The sequence below is a fragment of the Rhinopithecus roxellana genome, chromosome 11 (genome assembly GCF_007565055.1).
Source record: "Rhinopithecus roxellana isolate Shanxi Qingling chromosome 11, ASM756505v1, whole genome shotgun sequence".
In the NCBI taxonomy this organism is placed as follows: Eukaryota; Metazoa; Chordata; class Mammalia; order Primates; family Cercopithecidae; genus Rhinopithecus; species Rhinopithecus roxellana.
The window spans coordinates 117,182,075-117,194,985 of NC_044559.1; the positions used below are offsets into that span (position 1 = coordinate 117,182,075).

The 12,911-nt window shown below is 39.8% G+C and overlaps 2 pseudogenes across 1 annotated transcript; both read left to right on the top strand.

The window, feature by feature from the left end:
* Window positions 1–230: 230 nt before the first annotated feature.
* LOC104655331 lies at window positions 231–1,155 on the top strand (annotated as a pseudogene).
* An 8,758-nt stretch (window positions 1,156–9,913) lies between these two features.
* LOC115900401 lies at window positions 9,914–10,816 on the top strand (annotated as a pseudogene). The gene has a single exon (XR_004060082.1). The product of XR_004060082.1 is annotated as a high mobility group protein B3 pseudogene (transcript).
* Window positions 10,817–12,911: the final 2,095 nt, after the last annotated feature.

Genomic DNA, 12,911 nt, shown 5'->3' on the forward strand with positions numbered 1-12,911 from the left:
ATTACAGACGTGAGCCACCGCGCTCGGCCATATCTCATTTTTTTAAAAAAGGGGCTTAGGATAATGAGCTTAAGTTTTTTTAAAAATCATCTTATTCCTAACAATGGCAGATTAATGAAGCATTTCTGAACGAAATTATTTCATCATATTCTGATTAAGGAACTCTGCATTTGAGAAAGCTATAAAATTTTTATGTTCTTCAATTAACACTCTACATAAAAGATTCTAAAATGGCTAGCCGTACAGTGAAGGATGCGCACAGCACCCACGGCACCAACTCTCAATATCTGGCAGAGAAGATCATTTGAACTCGAATCTATGAGTCCGAGTCCTGGAAAGAGCAGTGCTTTGGACTTACGGCTGAGCTTGTAGTCTGTAGAGCCATGGAGTTAAGTTTTGTGGGTGGCATCTATGGTGGCAGCATAAAACCAACACGCTTTCTGTGTTTAACCTTGAAGATGCTTCAAATTCAACCCGAGAAGGATATCACTGTAGAGTTTATCAAAAATGAAGATTTCAAGTATGTCCGGATGCTGGGGGCATTTTACATGAGGCTGACAGGCACTGCAGTTGATGGCTACAAGTACTTGCAGCCTTTGTACAAAGACTATCGAAAAATCAAGAGCCAGAACCGAAATGGAGGGTTTGAACTGATGCATGTTGATGAGTTTATTGATGAACTATTGCACAGTGAGAGAGTCTGTGATATCATTCTGCTCTGGCTGCAGAAACGCTAGGTATTAGAGGAAGCTGAGCAGCTGGAGCCTCGAGTTAGTGGTCTGGAAGAGGACATGGACGATGTGGAGTCCAATGAAGAGGAAAAAGAGGAGGATGAGAAGTTGGAAAGAGCGTCATCACCTGATCACCGCCGGAGAAGCTCCGGAGACTTGGACTATCCCGGTCGCTCTCCCACACTGCGCTACAGAAGGGGAGTAGGAGTCGCTCTCCTAGAAGGCGGAATCTCCCAAAAGGAGAAACCCCGCCCCCTGCCGACAACGGCATCGGAGCAAGAGTCCAAGACGTCACCGCCGCAGGTCCGGAGATCGGCGGCACAGATCCCGTTCCAAGTCCCCAGGTCATCACCGTAGTCACAGACACAGGAGATACTCAAAGTCTCCCGAAAGGTCTAAGAAGAGCCACAAGAAGAGCCGGTGAGGAGGGAATGAGTAATGGACTCAGTTTGGTTTTAGTCCACATGGCCTCCTGTGGATATGAGGGTATCTGTCTATGTGGAAGAATTAAGATCTCCCCCAGCTAGCTATAAGAATACTTTAGTTTTTTGACAGGGCGCGGTGGCTCACGCCTGTAATCCCAGAACTTTGGGAGGCTGAGGTGGGCGGATCACAAGGTCAGGAGTTCGAGACCAGCCTGGCCAATATGGTGAAACCCCGTCTCTACTAAAAATACAAAAATTAGCCAGACGTGGTGGCAGGCGCCTGTAGTCCCAGCTACTCGGGAGGCTGAGGCAGGAGAATTACTTGAACCTGGGAGGCGGAGGTTGCAGTGAGCCGAGATTGTGCCACTGCACTCCAGCCTGGGTGACAGAGCGAGGTTCCATCTAAGAATAATAATAATAATAATAAATAATAATATTTTAGTTTTTTTCTTATCAAGTTTCTCAACCTTTGTTTTTAACGAAGGAGGTGCTGAGTTTTGTATCTCTTTTTAATAATAATCAACATCAGTTTTTTACCCAACTAACCTTGGCTGTATTCAAACTTAGGAGAGTAGAAGGGATCTGGAGGTTGGGGATATGAATGACAAGGATGTGGCCACCTGATGATCCTTTCCCTTTTTATTAAACCAGACACACCTGTTTCCCATTTCTCTGTAGTTTAGTTTTTTGGTGTGTTGTGGTTGGAACCGCTTTGAGAATCCTGGGATTTGTGCTGCTGCTATTATTCAAAGATCAAATGAGTAAAACATAGTAGCTCCTAACTGTTTTCCAGCAGCAGCAAATGTTAATAAATATGAAAACTGGTTAGCAGCAGTTTTGAAAGAACAGAATGCATTCAAATGTAAGGCTTCTTCTGGATCACTAAAGCCAGTTTCATCAAACAGTTCAACAGAGAGTGGCACTTAATACCCTTTATACAGCCCATTTTTTCATAGTTTCATTTGTTCTTGCCCACAAGCTTAAAATCCAGGTTAAGGTACCAGCCTTTATTATATAAGCATTGACATTACCCAGGCCTAGTCAGTAGCAGTAGGGTAACAGCATTGAAAAAGATTTGATGGAGAGGAAAGTATCTAATACTAATCATGGTTTTGACCTAAATTGCTAGACAATAGTGCCATTCACAAAGTCAGAAAACACAGCAGGAAGAGACGGCCTTCAGAGGGGCAGAGAATTAGAGGATTGTGGTAGTAATGAAAATGATGCATTCAGTTTCACAAGTTTAATTTGAGACAGCTATGGTATAGCTAAAAAAAAAAAAAAGGACCATAAAGTTGGAGATAGGGACTAGAGTTTAACATAGCGATCGAGGCCAGAATTGACAATGTTTCAGTAATTGTGAAATCTGTCAATAAGACTCCCCAGAGTGTTTATATATATCAGAAATGCACACAACAGAACCATAGGCAACACCAACACTGGTGACAGGAAGTAGAAGAACATTGGAATGGCCCATTCAGAAAGACAGGAGAATTAGGAGAGAACAGGTGAAAGAAGCCAAGAGTCAAGAATGCAGAAGCAAAGGAAGGACTAAAAAGCCTCCATAGACATTGACAATCAAGAGATTATTAAGATCTTTGCTAGGAGAGTTCCTTTACCTGTACTTAACTCCCTTAAAAAGAGAAAAGTGATTGAATGACTCCCAGCAACTGTAGTCCCAGCAGGAACTGTGAAGACCAGCTGCCCTGCAGGATCCAGGTTTTCTTGGGAGGTTGTATCTAGTCATAAGGTAAACATTCTCTACATTCTATTGCCTGCTCTTGAACTGAGACTTCTGCAGCAGTATTAAAGCACTTTTTAATCTTATTTGAGCTTTCATATTCTTCAGTGATTCCTTTCATAATACCTGAGTTAATAAAAGTGGTCTGAAAGAGCGCTTTTGGTTTCTGATACAACTACATAAGACTACCTTTTAAGATTAAATATAAGCATCTCTATGTAAATGTAAAAAAAAACTATACGTAAAAATTAATAATTTGCTGACAATGGAATTCTCTAAAAGATCTTCTGTTGTGAAGATAGTAGCTCCACCACCCCCCATCTTCTCTGGGGCATGTCAGGAGAGCAAAACCCCACTCTGCCTGCCCTAACAGGGCATCAAGCTGGCTGGAAAATATCTCACCAGGGTCTGCCTCATTTGAAATACTCACTGTCAAAAACCATGACCAGCAGGATACCGTATATATCCTAAAGGAGACCAAGTTACAGGAAGCTCCTCTTTACGATGCTACTACTAAATGAACTGTAGCCTTCTACTTCTAATTCAGGATAAGGAAAACAGCCAAACACAGGCAATCTTTCAAACTAATAAAAGCAGAAAAAACTATGGGAAAAGAAAATTTTACTAAAACTATTCTCCGTAAGTGATTCTGTCCCAGAAACAAGTGAGGTAGGACTTCAGAAATTTCACCCAGTACAACTGTTAGAAAACCATGAAAAGCAGCAATGCCATTAGTAACAACTAACATTTATTGGGTACTTATACTGGCCCACCTCTGTGCTACAAATTTATAGATATTACCTCATTTGCTCCTCAGACAACTGCTTATTCCATTTTACAGATACGGACTTTGAGGCTTAAGAAAGTTAAGTACTTCTTCCCAAATCTAAGGCAAGTTTCATTCCGAAATCTTGGCTCTTAACCATGACAAATGTTACCATTCCACCACTGAATGTGACTGAGAATCTGAGAAGACCTGTCATGAGAATCTAATAACAGTTATACCCTAAGGTATTGTGTATAACTTTTATTTTGTTAGTATTTGCCAAAAAAAAAATAAATAAATAAGAAAATACTGATAGCTTTAAACTCATCCATTTCATTTACTACAAGATTATAATTGGTACTGAAACAGCTCAGCCTTAATTCCCGAAACTTTAAAATACATGTGGTAAAGGTTTCTTTGCCTCTTTTAATGTGTATCCAACTAAAAATATACTTTTAAGTAAGAAAACTGAATGTTTACAAAGTTTACAAGCATCTAAAGTTAATTCACAACAATATTTTTAAATGCTTTTTTAAAAACAAATAAAGCAAATAATAACTCCATAAGCATACTAAATAATTTGGAGTTTTCCAGGGCCAAAAATGCATCATAACTATAAACATACAGCTTTTTTTTTTTTTTTTTTTTTTTTTTTTTTTTTTTTTTTTTTTTTTGAGACGGAGTCTTGCTCTGTCGCCCAGGCTGGAGTGCAGTGGCCAGGATCTCAGCTCACTGCAAGCTCCGCCTCCCGGGTTTACGCCATTCTCCTGCCTCAGCCTCCCGAGTAGCTGGACTACAGGCGCCCGCCACATCGCCCGGCTAGTTTTCTGTATTTTTTAGTAGAGACGGGGTTTCACCGTGTTAGCCAGGATGGTCTCGATCTCCTGAGCTCGTGATCCGCCCGTCTCGGCCTCCCAAAGTGCTGGGATTACAGGCTTGAGCCACCGCGCCCGGCCTTTTTTTTTTTTTTTGAGGCGGACTCTCGTGTCACCCAGGCCGGAGTGCAGTGGCCGGATCTCAGCTCACTGCAAGCTCCGCCTCCCGGGTTAATGCCATTCTCCTGCCTCAGCCTCCTGAGTAGCTGGAACTACAGGCACCCACCACCTCGCCCGGCTAGTTTTTTGCATTTTTAGTAGAGACGGGGTTTCACCGTGTTAGCCAGGATGGTCTCAATCTCCTGACCTCGTGATCCACCCGTCTCGGCCTCCCAAAGTGCTGGGATTACAGGCTTGAGCCACCGCGCCCGGCTATAAACATACAACTTAACCAACATTTTCACAAAATAATGCTTTCTAAAAATCTTTCTTACTAGCTATGCTCATACCTAACTTTTGCTACCTGTCATTGTTATTTCATACAACTTACAAACAGACAATATCAATTCTTCTTCAAAAAAATGTATTCTGAAATTTTGGACTTTCTGGAATTTCAATTCTCATAAGATGTAATACTCTTTCTTTCTTTCTTTCTTTCTTTCTTTCTTTCTTTCTTTCTTTCTTTCTTTCTTTCTTTCTTTCTTTCTTTCTTTCTTTCTTTCTTTCTTTTTTTTTGAGACAGAGTCTCACTGTCACCCAGGCCACATTGTAGTGGGTAATACATTTTTAATGCTATAAATTAAGTTTCTATATAAAATTTCTCATATATGTTGATTTTGGAATTGAAACAAAAAAGTACTACCAGATTTTGGAGCAAATGTTTATGCATACAAGTTACAAATAAAGTTGTAACTTGGAAAAAATGAATATTTGATGCACAAAAATCTACAGACTCCGGGATAACAACTGTTTTAAATTCATTTTTCTTCTTGAGTACACTTAATGTAAATTAACCTTTCCATTTCCTCATTTCTTAAGATTAATTTCTGTTGCAAGGGTTTTAATAAAGTTCAGCGAAAATTTAACTCAATAAAATCAGCTTATGAACACATTAATTTAGCCACAAACCTATTTTAGTCAACTTGTGATTAAATTAAAAATCATTCAGGCAAATTATAATTATTTTCTGTCATGCATATTTCTCAAAAACAGAAGCATATGCATGTCCCACAGTCTTGAATATATTCCTCCATAAGTAGGGGTGTGTGTGTGTGTGTGTGTGTCTGTGGGAGGGCTTATTAAAAAAAGACACTAGAAGTTCTGTTTAAGTAACAACACTACTATTAAAAAAATTTTTTTTTTGACATAGGGTCTCTGTTGCCCAGGCTGGAGTGCAGAGGCATGGTTACGGCTCAGTGCAGCCTCGACCTCCCAGGCTCAAGCAATCCTCCCACCTCAGCTTCCCAAGTAGCTGGAAGTACAGATATGTGACACCATGCCTGGTTAATTTTTGTATTTTTTTGTACAGACAGAGTTTTGTCATGTTGCCCAGGCTGGCCTACAACTCCTGGACTTAAGTCATCCACCCACCTCAGCCTCCTAAAGTGCTAGGATTATAGGAGTGACCCACCACGGCTGGCCCAAAAATCTTTTAACCTACTTTCTAGTTGTATCTAGTTTATATCATGTCACCAAATTCAATACAACAAAAATATCTGACTGGATCTTACTATTGTTCTTTCTTCCCTGCTACACTACTTAAGTGAATGGTCAGATAAATTGTACAGCTATAAAAAAATATTTGCTAAAAATATCTTACTGTCAGACTATGCAGATATCATTTTTCATTTTTATAAACTTAAAACTACAGTGTTCGTTTTGATAATAAACAATGAGACATGACTGTAGGAATGTTGATTTTTTTTTCTTTCAGTTCCATTGGGTACACTGAATATGGCATTTGTTAGAAGTCATTCCCCACCCCTCCACCCCTTCTTGATATTTCTACCCCCCCTTCCTCCGAGACAGAGTTTCGCTCTTGTCCAGGTTAGTGTACAGTGGCGTGATTTTGGCTCACTGCAACCTCCGCCTCCCAGGTTCAAGTGATTCTCCTGCCTCAGCCTCCCAAGTAGCTGGGATTACAGGCATCTGCCACCACGCCTGGCTAATTTTTGTATTTTTAGTAGAGACAGGGTTTCACCATGTTGGCCAGGCTGGTCTCAAACTCCTGACCTCAAGTGATCCGCCCACCTCGGCCTCCCAAAGTGCTGGGATTACAGGTGTGAGCCACCGCACCCGGCCTTTCTCTATTGCAGTGTTTCTTAAAGGCTGTGGGGACGACTAAGTTGCTTGCACCAGAACTGCCTAGCACCTTGCTAAAAAATTCAGGTTTCTTAGCCCCACAGCTGCTGATGCAAAATCTCTAAAGAAAGAATTCTGAGGGCCTCAGATGATTCATAAATGATTTGATCTGAAAACTATTCTTCTACAGTCATTATCCTCAAAGTTAAATCACAAAATGTTAACTGAATTTAAGAAAAATTGTTAATTTTTTAATTGTATAAATTGAATTTAAATATGTAAGGCACGATCATTAATCAAGAAACAAAATGTATTTTTACAGCAATCTCAATTTTGCATTATATATAATTTTAGCAAAGCAGGAGAAGATGGTAAGAGTATAAAGTAATGTGGAACAGAACACTGCAGTTAAGAACTTTTGGGCAAAATGAAAGTATGTTAATTAATCACGGAATTTTCTAGGGTATAATCTAGGGGCATAAACGTCAATGTGAAGGTTGAGTTAATAATATGCCTGGAAATTGCATATGCATAAATAATTTAGTGTTTTTTATGCACTTAAAAAGATATCAATCTTCACGTATGAGATGACAGGCATATTAATCTGGTTTTAAAAATCCAGGCAGGGCGCTGTGGCTCATGCCTGTAATCCCAGCACTTTGGGAGGCCGAAGTGGGTAGATCACTTGAGGTCAGGCGTTCGAGACCAGCCTGACCAACATGGTGAAACCCCATCTCTACTAAAACTACAAAATTAGCCGGGTGTGGAGGCGCCTGCCTGTAATCTCAGCTACTTGGGAGGCTGAGGCAGGAGAATCACTTTAACCCGGGAGGCAGAGGTTGCAGTGAGCTGAGATCGCGCCATTGCACTCCAGCCTGGGCAACAGAGCGAGACTCTGTCTCAAAAAAAAAAACAAAACCCAATGTCTTGTTTCACAAACTCCTATGAATTAGAATGCCTTCTATTAGTAAAATACTCATGTGCAACCAAAACATTAAGAAGCAAAAGCCCTGAGACATGAAAGTTAACATCACCAAAAAATTGAACAATTTAATATTCCTGCCCAAAGGTACATAATTAAATCTAATCATTAGGAAGCATCAAACGAACTCAAATGGAGGGACTGTCTATAAAACAACGATCCTGTACTGTGGAAAATGTCCAAGTCACGAAAGGTGAAGAAAAACTAAGGAACCACTCTAGACTCAAAGAGATGATAACTAGATGTAATTGCTGACCCTGGATTGGATCTTGACCCAGAATATACATGTGCATGCATAATACATGTCAATGAGACTGGAATAAGGTCTACCAGTTAGACAAAGGGATTGCATTATTACACTAAATATGGCCTGAGAAGCACTCTGTACTTCTATATTTGAGTCCTTGTGGATGAACTGTAACCTAGCTTAATAGGCAGACAAGATTGATAACCTAACTAGGAGTATGCACCTGTAACAACAGCCGAGTCTTGGCCAATCCCAGCAGACGTACTTCAACCACTCACAGACTGCTAAGTGTTCAGACTGTGTTCAAATAAGACAAATGCTCATATGTAACCAATCCAGCTATTTCTGTACCTCACTTTGCCGGTTTCTGTATGTCACATCCCTTTTTTGTCTATAAATTTGTTCCGACCACAGGGCATCCCTGGAGTCTGTCTGAATCTGCTGATTCTGGGGGCTGCCCGATTCACGAATCGTTCATTGCTCAATTAACCTCCTTTCAATTTAATTCGGCTGAAGTTTTACTAATAACAGTATCAATGTTGATTTCCTGATTTAGGTTATGGTACAGTGGCAAGGTAGCACGATGTCCTTGTTCTTAGGAAATAGGCACTGAAGAAATTAGGGGTTAATGTTTCAACTTATTCTCAAATGGTTCACAAAATATTATGAACAGAGAGAGAGAAAACTACAGCAAATGGGACAAAATATTAACAAGTGGGCAATTCAAGTGAAGGATTTAGAGGCGCTTTTCCTACTATTCGTAACAACTTTCCTGTAATTTTGAAATTATTTCAAAATAAAAAATGCCAAAAATATTTTAAAAGCTATAACAAGAGCACACAAAAAAATCTAAAATGTTTAGAATATATGTTTAAACTTCATATCTAAAGGAGAGACCTATGTCCATTTAAATATTTTGTAAATTTAGACTAAAACCATAAACAAATTGAATTTTAAGTTCTATTCAATGCCTTCATACTAGAAATCACAAAACTGCATTGCTTAATTTTTATTCTATCAATTATATGTTTAATCCAAATCAAAATGTATATGAAAGGTAAATACCTCTATACGTCCCATATTCATATGAAAAATATTTTAAATGTTGCCTTTTACAGTTATTTTTTTCCTTCAAGGATCTCTTAATGATTTATTGTATCAGTCTCATCAACTATAACTAATTTTGTTATGAAGTAGTTTTAGACCAGAATTCTGTCTATTTAGTGGTGCCCGAATATGCTTATTATACACATATAAGTAACAAAGAACCCATCACATCAGATTACCCACACACTCTATTTTGTTAAAGCACAGATAACTATTTTGCAATATGATTTACTAACCGATCTAACCCAGTAATTTTGCTAAAGGTTTACTGTGTAGGGGAGAGAGGTAAGATTAGAGGAAGATGTTAATTCCCTACAACAGGGCCTGACACACAGTGGGCATGAGACATATATTTGTGGGGAGGAAAAGGGATTATTGCAAAATTTAGACCATTAGCAATATATCACTAGAAACTATGACATAGCAGCATAATAATTAGATGGTTAAAAATATAAAGATGAGAAAATAATGCTTCTGAAAATCTATAGATGTCAAGCAACAAAAACTCTTGCTGAAAATGATTTTCTTGTATTTCTAGCATGCTTTTTTAAAAAGCGAAAACTATCAAGGATGTTGCTATATTCATATCAAATTAACACTTTGAAAAATATTTTTTAAAACTTGCATATTGTATAATATAGCAAGCTATAAAGCTATGAAAATTTTTTAAAAAAATCAGAATATCAAGGAATTGTCACCAAATATAATTGAAAGTTGCTAGCATCAAAATTTCTTGATCTGTGTTTCAAAAGCCAAAGTCTACAGGACTGTATTCTAAAGTTCTATCTGGGCGCGTCGTGCCTTGCGCTGCCCAGACTAGCGGACAATACAGTCAGGATGGCTAAAGGTGACCCGAAGAAACCAAAGGGCAAGATGTCTGCTTATGCCTTCTTTGTGCAGACGTGCAGAGAAGAACATAAGAAGAAAAACCCAGAGGTCCCTGTGAACTTTGCAGAATTTTCCAAGAAGTGCTCTGAGAGGTGGAAGACGATGTCCGGGAAAGAGACATCTAAATTTGATGAAATGGCAAAGGCAGATAAAGTGTGCTATGACCGGGAAATGAAGGATTATAGACCAGCTAAGGGAGGCAAGAAGAAGAAGGATCCTAATGCTCCCAAAAGGCCACCGTCTGGATTCTTCCTGTTCTGTTCAGAATTCCGTCCCAAGATCAAATCCACAAACCCCGGCATCTCTATTGGAGACGTGGCAAAAAAGCTGGGTGAGATGTGGAATAATTTAAATGACAGTGAAAAGCAGCCTTACAACCCTAAGGCAGCAAAGCTGAAGGAGAAGTATGAGAAGGATGTTGCCGACTATAAGTCAAAAGGAAAGTTTGATGGTGCAAAGGGTCCTGCTAAAGTTGCCCGGAAAAAGGTGGAAGAGGAAGATGAAGAAGAGGAGGAGGAAGAAGAGGAGGAGGAGGAGGAGGATGAATAAAGAAACTGTTGATCTGTCTCCTTGTGAATACTTAGAGTAGGGGAGCGCCGTAATTGACTCATCTCTTATTTGAGAAGTGTCTGTTGCCCTCATTAGGTTTAATTACAAAATTTGATCACGGTCATATTGTAGTCTCTCAAAGTGCTCTAGAAATTGTCAGTGGTTTACATGAAGTGGCCATGGGTGTCTGGAGCACCCTGAAACTGTATCAAAGTTGTACATATTTCCAAACATTTTTAAAATGAAAAGGCACTCTTCGTGTTCTCCTCACTTTGTGCACTTTGCTGTTGGTGTGACAAGGCATTTAAAGATGTTTCTGGCTTTTTTTTTTTTTAATTTGTAAGGTGGTGTTAACTATGGTTATTGGCTAGAAATCCTGAGTTTTCAACTGTATATATCTATAGTTTGTAAAAAGAACAAAACAACCGAGACAAACTCTTGATGCTCCTTGCTCGGCGTTGAGGCTGTGGGGAAGATGCCTTTTGGAGAGGCTATAGCTCAGGGTGTGCACTGTGAGGCTGGACCTGTTGACTCTGCAGGGGGCATCCATTTAGCTTCAGGTTGTCTTGTTTCTGTATATAGTGACATAGCATTCTGCTGCCATCTTAGCTGTGGACAGAGAGGTCAGCTGGCATGAGAATTTTTTTTTTAAGTGCGGTAGTTTTTAAACTGTTTGTTTTTAAACAAACTGTAGAACTCTTCATTGTCAGCAAAGCAAAGAGCCACTGCATCAATGAAAGTTCAAGAACCTCCTGTACTTAAACATGATTTGCAACGTTCTGTTATTTTTTTTTTTTGTATGTTTAGAATGCTGAAATGTTTTTGAAGTTAAACAGTATTACACTAAAAAAAAAAAAAAAGTTCTATCTGATACAAGCCCTGATTTGGCTATTGAAAGTTATGGTGATTTACAGAGAAGCTCAAAAGAAGATGCAGTCACAGAACAGGATGTAAACCAAAAATAAAAGCACCTTGCCCGCCCCCACCCGCAATCATCTGAATGGACTTCCTCCCCAGCTAGGGCTCTTTTAAAATGTAACCTGAGAGACTTGTTTAGGCCATGACAGGAAGTGGGGTCAGACATGCCTGATTATAATCTCCAGCATTAAAATCAACACAGACTTTAAGTCTGAAACATTTTACAACTATTCTCTCTGAAGCCTGCTACCTGGTGGCTTCATGTGCATGATGAAACTTTGGTCTCCACAACCTTTTTTTTTTTTTTTTTTTTCTGAGATGGGGTCTCACTCTCACCCAGGCTGGAGTGTAGTGGCACGTTCTCAGCTCACTGCAACCTCCGTCTCCGGGGTTCAAGCAATTCTCCCACCTCAGCCTCCCGAATAGTTGGGATGACAGGGGTGCGCCACCACACCTGGATAATTCTTGCATTTTTAGTAGAGATGGGGTTTCATTAAGGGAGGAGACCACCTCTCATATTGTCTTACGCCCAATTTCTGCCTCCAAAGAAAGAAGAAGTAAACACTAAAAGGCAGAAATGAAATTCACAGGCAGACAGCCGGCAACGTGCCCTGAGCCTGGTTAAAAATGACCCCTGACCTAACCAATTATGTTATCTATAGATTCCAGACATAGTATGGAAAAGCATTGTGAAAATCCCTGTCCTGTTCTGTTCTGTTCTGATTACCAGTGAATGCAGCCCCCAGTCATGTACCCCCTGCTTGCTCATTCGATCACAACCCTCTCACGCAGACCCCCTTAGAGTTGTAAGCCCTTAAAAGGGACAGGAATTGCTCATTCAGGGAGCTCGGTTTTGGGAGACCTGAGTCTTGCCAAAGCTCCCAGCCAAATAAAGCCCTTTCCTTCCACAACTCGGTGTCTGAGGGGTTTTGTCTGCAGCTTGTCCTGCTACATCACCATGTTGGCTGGGCTGGTCTCGAACTCCCGAGTCTCCACAACCTCTTATTGCAACCCAGATATTCCTTTTTGTTGATCCCAGGTTTTTGGATAAACTCAACCAATTGTCAACCAGAAAAATTTAAAATCTACCTATAAGCTGGAATCCTCCACCCCCAGTTGTCCTGCCTTTCTGGACCAAACCAATGTATTTCTTAAATGTATCTGACTGATGTCTCATGCCTCCCTAAAATGTATAAAACCAACGTGCACCCCAACCACCTTGGACGCATGTTTTCAGGACCTCCTGAGGGCTGTGTCATGGGCCATGGTCACTTATATTTGGCTCAGAATAAATCTCTTCAAATATTTTACAGAGTTTGACTCTTTTCTGTCAACATAAGTGTAAAGGCATTTCAAATATTTTTTCCTTTTAAAATCAAACTACTGTTTAGCACTTCATTTTCCAAACAAATAACTGTTTACAATTGGTTGAATATAGAAG